Below are 9,271 nucleotides of genomic sequence, written 5' to 3' on the forward strand. Positions count from 1 at the left end.
CTTGTAATCTTGGGAAAGTTATTTAGTTTTTCTATACCTCTGTGTCTGTGCCATAAAATATACCGGCCAGCAGTAAAGATTGAGAGACGACGTATACAAATGGACAACGACCAGACCATCTATGTGTGGCATTAGGACTCTGACCAACAACCTCTGTAGCAGTCAGCCCAGGATGAGCAGGACTTGGTCCATAATTCCCAGTTGTCCTATTTTTTTTTTTTTTTTTGCCTCTTTTTCCAACTCAGGATTAACTTTAGAAAGCCGAATACACTCCTTAAACCATTCACTGCTTCTAGTTAGCCCACTTTCTGCTCCTCCATGCCAGTGACCTCCAATCAGAGCATACCAGAAACCTTCCTTTTTTTTTTTACTCTAAAGTTTTTTCCATTCCTCTACTACCTTTGAGTGTCTGCCAAATGCAGTTGACATGGCTTGCTAATAGCAAGCACTGCCTACATAGCCTCTGTTCTCATTTGGGTGGTCTGCATTTAGTTCCACAGGATTCAATGAAAAATGAATGTAAAGATTCCAGTTTCACATTTACTACGGGATTGTCAGTAAATGGACAGGAACGCCTGTTGCGTAATTGAGTCTATATTCTTTTTAATTCTGCTAATGATGATGTTTCAAACATGTTTAACATTTTATATTATATTTGAAGCATTTTAACTCACAAATATTCTTGTCCTCTGTCAGCATGCCATACATACTATCTGAAGCTGGTAAAACAAATATTTCAATAAAAAAAATTCATTATTTTGCAGTAGTAAGTCACCTGCCATAAGAATCAGGCACGTGGGGGTACCTGGGTGGTTCAGTCAGTTAAGCGTCTGACTCTTAATTTCGGCTCAGGTCATGATCTCAGGGTCATAGGATGGAGCCCCCCATTGGGCTCTGTGCTGTGTGTGGAGTCTGCTTGAGGATTCTCTCTCGTTCCTCCTCAGCCTCTCATGCTATCTCTCTCTCTCTCTCAAATAAATAAATCTTTCAAAAAATAATCATCACATGATGGCAAACACCCTCTTTAAGAATAGGGTGGAAGGTTGCGCGAAAAGAGGTACATTAGAATTCAACTAGTAAGCATTTAAAGAATACAGATCACTTGTCTCAATTGTATTCTCAGCATAACCATAGAACAGTCTTTATTTTTCTTCTTTCATAAACAGAAAATAAAAGTGCTTATATTTATACATAAAAGTGTCCCTTTCATCATACCATTTGTTAGTTCCTAGAGATAATCACAAATATTTTCTAGGCCTATCTGAATTCTTTCTATAATATTTGTAAATGTCCATTTTTGTATGCCACATGGAAATGTGAAGAAAAGAAATTCTGGTTCAATTTAGAAGCTCATATTGATTTCAGCAATTCAAAAATAGTTTGGTGATTGGAGATTTTCCATCATTTAAAAATATTTATCGTTTTGATACTACTATAAGTAAAAGGATTTTGAGCAGTTAATATATTTAGTAAATGAATATAATTAATATAATATAATGAATCCGAATACATAGTTGGTGGGATCTAGGATTAGGATTATGAAAAATCTTTCCAGATGAGTTCGATGAGATTGATCTATAAACAGCATTGGTGGACACTAAATTAGATGATTTTTCTACTTTTTAAAGTTAAAATTACAAAAAAATACCTGTATTTCTGTTAAGGAAAATAGAGTGACACCTGGGTGGCTCAGTGGTTGAGCATCTGTCTTCGGCTCAGGTCGTGATCTCGGGGTCCCAGGATCAGAGTCCTACATCAGGCTCCCTGCAGGGAGCCTGCTTCTCCCCCTGGCTGTTTCTGCGCCTCATGAATAAATAAATAAAATCTTTAAAAAAAGAAAACAGAAACTAAAATTTCAGTTACATCATTTCGAGAATTCTGTATATTAAGATTCACATCAAGATGTAGTTTCTCTGTTCCAGTCTTGCATCCTCTGGACTAGAGAGGTGATCTGGATTCCAGCCATCAGGAAGACAAGACTTTTAAGTTGAGTTCAGACTGCAGCTATGTTTTCCTTCACACATGCAATAAAAAGTATGGAAAACCTATCAGGAGCAAGGTACTCTTCTCTTCTGTTCCCTCACACCCTAGAGCCCTTACTCTATAAATTTTGCCTTTTGCTCCTAGAATCTCCTAAACTCTTTTCTTTCCCTGGCGCTCAGCCTAGGGAAGAGGAGATTACTGCAAAAAAACTACTATGACACAAAAACTCTATTTCCTATGACAATAAAATATATGGGTGAGAAGGACAACCTGCACACAGGCAAGAACTCTACCTCTCGGGCTATATCTCTGAACTCCACATGGAGCCTGGTCCCTGTGGGCCACTGCATAGTGACAGGAAATGGAGACAGTAGGCACTCTTAGCCCTGAATCAGTAAAGGTATCTACCTTTTTTAAATGCATTTGCAAAAATGAGTTCCAGATACCTTATTGTTAAGAATATCTGGGGTTGGGGTGCCTTGGTGGCTCAGTCAATTGAGCATTTGACTCTTGATTTTGGCTCCAAGTATGATCTCAGGGTCCTGGGAGGCAGCCCTGCATCAGTCTCTGCACTCAGGGAGTCTGCTTGAGGATTCTCTCCCTCTTCCCCTACCCCACTCTCACATGCTCACACTTTCTCTCTCTCAAATAAATAAATCTTTAAAGAAAAGAGTATCTGTGAGGGAAATTCAGAATCTGTGTGCCAAACACACAGAGATGCTAAATGGAGGGGAAAGCATTGCCAATGGCTTGGCATAGCTTCTAAGAGAAAAAAAAATAAGGATGCGGGTAATGTAAAATAACAGATGCCTCACTGAAAATTTAGCAAGTAACTTCTCATTTAGCCATCTGTGCCCCAACTTGCTTAGCAGGAAACTGGCATTTACAGAAGGATTTACACCATTTCCTAAGGACTGGCCTCAAGGTGCTTGCATTTATGCTGTCATATGTTTCTCAGGCTTCTACCTATTATTCACTGAGCTAGCACAGATCAAAATCACTTGGTTTGAAATAGGTTATTTCAATAATATCACAGAACATCTGTGCCTCCCAAGTCTCTCCATTCATGCCATCAGAAGCTCCTATTAATTGTATGTAACCTCAGTTTTCATGCCAGCTCCAAATGATGTAGAAGAGCAGCGTGGGCCACAGTGTTGAGAAAGCTTGTGAGACCAGGTCTCAACTGAAAAAAGATTCCCAGGAAAGAACAATGTCTTCTGTGGGCCTGGGATCAGCATGGTCACATCTTAAATCATCTGTTTACATGTCTGTCGCCCCCCAAGTACAAGCTTCTGTGACAGAACATGGCCGGATATTCACAAACACAGTGCCTGGCCTCTAGTTCTTAGGAAATACATGGTGAACGACTCTTGTTTACTACCTAGTGCGAAGCATCACAGAGTGGCAAGAACTATAAGTGGCAATTAAAGTGTACTTCTGTTCCTTCAGAAGGTGAGGTCACCTGTGATGACTGGAAGACCACTCCTGTCACTGCCATGTTCCATCTCTGCCCAACATTCTGCCTCTGACTGGAAACCAATGGCTATTCTCTTTTTTCTTTTTAATATTTTATTTATTTATTCATGAGAGAGACAGAGAGAGGCAGAGGGAGAAGTAGGCTCCTCGTGGGGAACCTGATGTGGGACTCGATCCCAGGACCCCAGGATCACACCCTGAGCCAAAGGCAGATGCTCAACCACTGAGCTACCCAGGTGTCCCCCGAGGGCTATTCTAAGTTTCTTCATCAGCTCCATATTTTTGTAAATGACCTGTTATGAATTCCTATAAAGAATTAATATACCCAGGAGTGCCTGGGTGGCTCAGTTGGTAGAGCTCCCGGCTCTTGATCTCAGCTCATACCTTGATCTCTGGGTCATGAGTTCAAGCCCTGCACTGAGCTCCATGCTGGGCCTGGAACCTACTAAGACAAAAACAAGCAAAAGACTTGATGTACCCACCCAGCCATAAAAAAGAATGAAATCTTGCCAAATGAAACAACATAGATGGGTCTAAAGAGTATGATGCTAAGCAAACTAAGCCAGTTGGAGAAAGACAAATACCATATGATTTCACTCATACACGGAATTTAAGAAACAAAGCAAACAAGTAGAGAAAAGAAAAGAGACCAAAAAACAGACTCTCAACTACAGAGAACAAATAAGGTTAACACAAGGAAGGTTGGGGGTGGGGTATGGGTGAAATAGATGAAGGGGATTAAGAGTACACTTATTGTGATGAGCATTGAGTAATACATGGAATTGCTGAATCACTACGTTGTATACCTGAAACTAATGTAACTGTGTAAACTACACTGAAATTTTAAAAATTTTAAATTATGTACACCTGAAAAAAATATACCTATATTTCTAGTCTTTTGGCTTCTCCCAGAATAACACGTTATACAAAATAAAATAATTTTAGTACTTGAAGCATGCCTTCAAACCTCAAATAGATCACATAAGTTTGAACTTAATTAGTAACTTAAATACTATACAGTATTAATAAACAAGGAAAACTGGTAGCTTAAATAATGTACATGTATTTATTTTATATGTGTGTGTGCATACATTTATGTGTAGGAATTAAAAATCCCTTTTAAATGGCCATTTGTTTATAGTTTATTATAAAATGTTAGTAAATTTAGGATATGGTTTTCCCTTATAGATACCATTTCTTAGGATTTTCCTCTTCCTCATACCTGTATACATTTTGATTTTTTTTCAGTTTGCTACTGTTAAGAAAACAAACAAACAAAAAAAACGCAAGTCAGACATTTTTGCTTTCTAACAACTCCTGGAGATGGAATTAGAATGACCAACATATGACGTGCGAATCTTTCAGTTTGTTGAAAGTAGCTCTATTCACCATAGAAATGGTGAGTCTTGGTATCATTTCACGTGGTTGAATTGATCAGCTAATAGCAAGGAAAGGCACTGATCCCTGGCAGACCTCGCTCATCCCCAAATTGCCCTCTTCTCTACAAACATTTACTCCATTAATCATTCCTTGAGTGTCTGTTTCATATCTGGAGCACTTTGTTGGATTTAAGCAATTCTCTGCCATGATACTGTGAGCTTAAGAAACTTCTAATCCATTCAAGGGAAGGGCTCATCTAACAGAGAAAGGGAGATATTACAAAAAAAAAAAAAGAGAGAGAGAGAAAGAGAAGTCTCACCATCTAGGCACTGATTTGATCTATAAACCCTGAGATTTTCCTTTTTTTATTTTTTATTTATTTTTTTTAATTTATTTTTTATTGGTGTTCAATTTACTAACATACAGAATAACACCCAGTGCCCGTCACCCATTCACTCCCACCCCCCCGCCCTCCTCCCCTTCTACCAGATTTTCCTTTTTTTAAATGTATATATTTTTTTTGGGGGGGGGGGGATTTCCTTTACTCTGTTCTCTCCTTAACTATCCTCATGCCTCCATTCAATCAGCAAGTCTTGTTGACTCAAACAACTATATATTTCATAAATCCTTCCACACCTCCTTCTGTAGGTTTCCATCGCCCTGTCCTTATGTTCTTTACAATGAACTCTTTGAGGACAGTAACACAGTTCATTTTATATATCTCTCAGAGACATCGAGAGTATACATAGTGCACAGTAGAAGTTCAGGAAAAATATATAATATACATAATAAATATATAATATATATATTAAATATATAATATAAATATTATATATTTTTAAAGATGAGGCAAAACAGGGGAAAGGCTTGAAAATAAAGCCAAGGAAATGCAAGAAACATTTATCTTGCACCTACTGTTTCCCAGGAACTGGGCACATGCTAAATTAACTCTCTCAGTACCTTTGAAAGGATAGTCAACTTTGTCAACAAAGGAAAAGACTTGTAATAGCCTTCAAATCATAAAATTGCAAAGTAACAGAATAGGGATCCAAATTTGTGTCTCTATAAATTATCTTCCATTAAATATTGCCTAAGTTATTTTACTTTTATCCTAAAGGAAACAAGGAGCCAGTAAAGATTTTTAAGCCAAGTGTTAAGCCAGGTATGATAACATCGTGCACTATTTTGAAAAGAGGCACTGAATGCAGGAGCTACGAGACTAAGGGGATTGTAAATAGTGTCCAGGTTAGAATAGAGCCAGTAGAAATGAAGGAAGGAATAACTTTTGCCATAAATTGTATTACAGCTTATGATATATTTATGAGGAACTACTGGTTCTTTTTCCACTGCAGAGGAAGAAAATATGTTGTAAAGAAAAGAATCACCTTCTAGAAAACCCAGGTCAAATACAAACTTGAGGGCATTTCAAAAAATTCATGGTGTTTTTTTTTTTTTTCTTCTAGTTTAGGAAATGTGCTGCTGTGCCCAGCCAATTTTTAATACTGCTGTAACTCTTCTCCTGCATGTTGGAGTAATCCATCAAAGTAACTGTAGGCAAAGGAACTTAAAGGTTTGGTGTGTGTAATCTCATCAGCTGACAACAAACCCCACAGCAAACAATAGGAAAATACAAGTTAAAAAATCAAAAGATACGGCTCCTTGAGAAGATGCTCCATAGGTATCTGTGAAGAACTACTGAGTAGGGCACAGCTAGGAGGTAGTTGTTGCAAGGTATTGAAAAACATGTCAAATAAAAGGTTTAGAAAGTGTTGTTTGGAGCCAGTCATTTTCTCTTGAGTTGGGAGGGTGCTCATTGCTAGACCATCGATGGTCTTTATAAGAATGATAGACAAAAAACTAAGAATGAGATGATGTCATAAAACAGGAGCCAAAAATTCCAGACAGGGGAGATATAGTCATCAATATAATCAAGCAACTATGGAAAGAAGAAACACCTTTTCTAATGTTGCATGGCCAGAGTAGAGTGAATGCTATGATTTACCACTTTTGGTATACAAGAATCATTAAAATCCAATGATGAAATTTTGCCCCTATTTTACATTACTAGAAGCTCTTTTGATATAAAAGTATAACTTTGTAAATATACTAAAAGCCATTGAGCTGTATATTTTAAGGGCCTAAACTTTATGACATATAACATATTTCAATAAAGCTATTAAAAATGACAACAATTGATACAGACCAAGAAAATATGTAAAAATATGTAAAGACACATGACAATGAAAGCCGAAGAAAAACAGCTGAAAGTTGGTGAGAAAACTTGTGTTACAATAAGATAAATTTTCATGTGAGAATTTGTTTCATGAGAAATAAGAGAGAGATTCATAGCTAAGAAGAGACAAATTTTGCATATTGAAATATTTATTTCAGGATTACCTCTAATAGCAGAAAATTAGTAACAACTTAAATGTTCAAAGGCGAAAGATTAAGTGAGGATATTATTGTATCTATACCAAGTGACTTCTTGGAGTTAGTCCCCAAGACTATCTTCACTTCTGATACCAACTGTAAATTCAGAGTGTGCCCAGGACTACCCATTCACACAATCATTGGTTAGACAGACTCAGAACTCACTGTGAAAGCTGTGATCTTTGGGGTGCCTGGGTGGCTCCATCTGCTGTCAGGCCAGGTCATGATCTCAGGGTCATGATCTCAGGGCCCTGGCATGGAGCCCCACATCCGGCTCCCTCTCCCTCTGCTGCTCCCCTTCTTGTGCTCTCTCTCTCTCTCTCTCTCAAATAAGTAAATAAAATCTTTAAAAACATTAAAAAGAACCAGAAACCTGTTATCCTCATAGTTATGGCTTGTTACAGGGCAAACAGCCAAAAGACAAGATACTTAGAGCAGGGTCTTGAAGGTTACAAATACAAGGTTTTTGTTGCGTCAACCTCCTGGTATTGATCTGTGACAATATACGTGCAATATTGCCACCCAGGGAAGCTCATCTGAGCATCAGAGTCCACAGTTTTTATTTGGGCTTAATGTGTAAACATCATTGATTGATTGCCCAAATGCTTGATCTCAGCATACAGGTCAAATGATACTGCTTGACCCACTGCCAAGACCCTAAGTCACATGATTGGTGTTTCTTGTGTGGCCAGTACCCATTCTGTGATGATGGGATATGGCCAGCCCCATTCAAAGATCTAGTATGATCAGCCCCCACACCAAACAGAGACACTCCTATTGTGGCTGATACCAATTACTTTCCAGAAGCTGAGAGCAAAGACCTGACTGATTTCTCTTTGCTAAGGCCAATTCTTTACTACATGATGACGAATTAGGAATCTGGGGTAAGATATATCTAGTGTGAAATAACTACAAACAATTTCTGAAAGCCTTAAAAACAACAACACAAAATAGTGGCTATGTGGATGTTGCCAATATTTATGAGGAAAGGAAGTAGTTTGCTTCATCCTACATGAAATCAAGGTCATTAAACTTTCATCTTCAGGTCAAATAAAAACACAAAGAGAATGATTCTCTTTTCCAGATGGTCAACTCAAAAGACTGAATTTATAGAAGCAGAAGAAAGAAGCACACAATTGAGATCCCCTGTAGTAAATCCACCTTGACTCCTTTGGCTGTGAGAAGGTATTATTATTATTATTTGTGGTGGCAGGATTTGCAGCTTTGATCCCCCTAGGATATTCCATAAATGAAAGACAATTTGGTACATCCCTTTTGGGGCCTGCAATGGAAATGAAGTAGAAAAAAATAAATTTTTTCTCTCTTGCTGCCTAATTCAGTTTCGACACAAAAACCTGGGACTATGTTAACTCATTATATGCATTTTCAAGAAGTTCAGAAATAGTGAGCTAAGTGATATGGATTTTTTACATTCAGTAGAATTATATTGAAAGAGAAATAATAGCTATTCAAATGTACAGTGATTACATTTCCTCAAAACATATTTTTCCACCAGAAAATTAAAAATCTAAATAATTTTTGTAGGGGATGAGGAACAGAGTAAAGTGTCAATATGAGCTTTGTTCTCCAATCACTCTCGAATTATATTATCTGATTTTTCTTTTTCTTTTTTATTTTTATTTCTTTTTTATTTATTTATGATAGTCACACAGAGAGAGAGAGAGACAGAGACACAGGCAGAGGGAGAAGCAGCCAGGATCGCGCCCTGGGCCAAAGGCAGGCGCCAAACTGCTGCGCCACCCAGGGATCCCTATATTATCTGAATTTTCTAATGTCATTCGCAATTTCAGCATCAAGGCTTTTTCTTCTCACTCCATTCATCAAATTTAGGTTTATGTAGAAAATGTGACCTATCTCAAAATGTGATAGATCTATCTTAGGTAGAAAATGTAATCCAGTTAAAAATGGGCAGAAGACAAGAATAGACATTTTTCCAAAGAAGACATGCAGATAGCTAACAGACACATGAAAAGATGTGCAT

This window comes from Canis lupus, chromosome 21, assembly GCF_011100685.1.
Source record: "Canis lupus familiaris isolate Mischka breed German Shepherd chromosome 21, alternate assembly UU_Cfam_GSD_1.0, whole genome shotgun sequence".
NCBI classification, from domain to species: domain Eukaryota; kingdom Metazoa; phylum Chordata; class Mammalia; order Carnivora; family Canidae; genus Canis; species Canis lupus.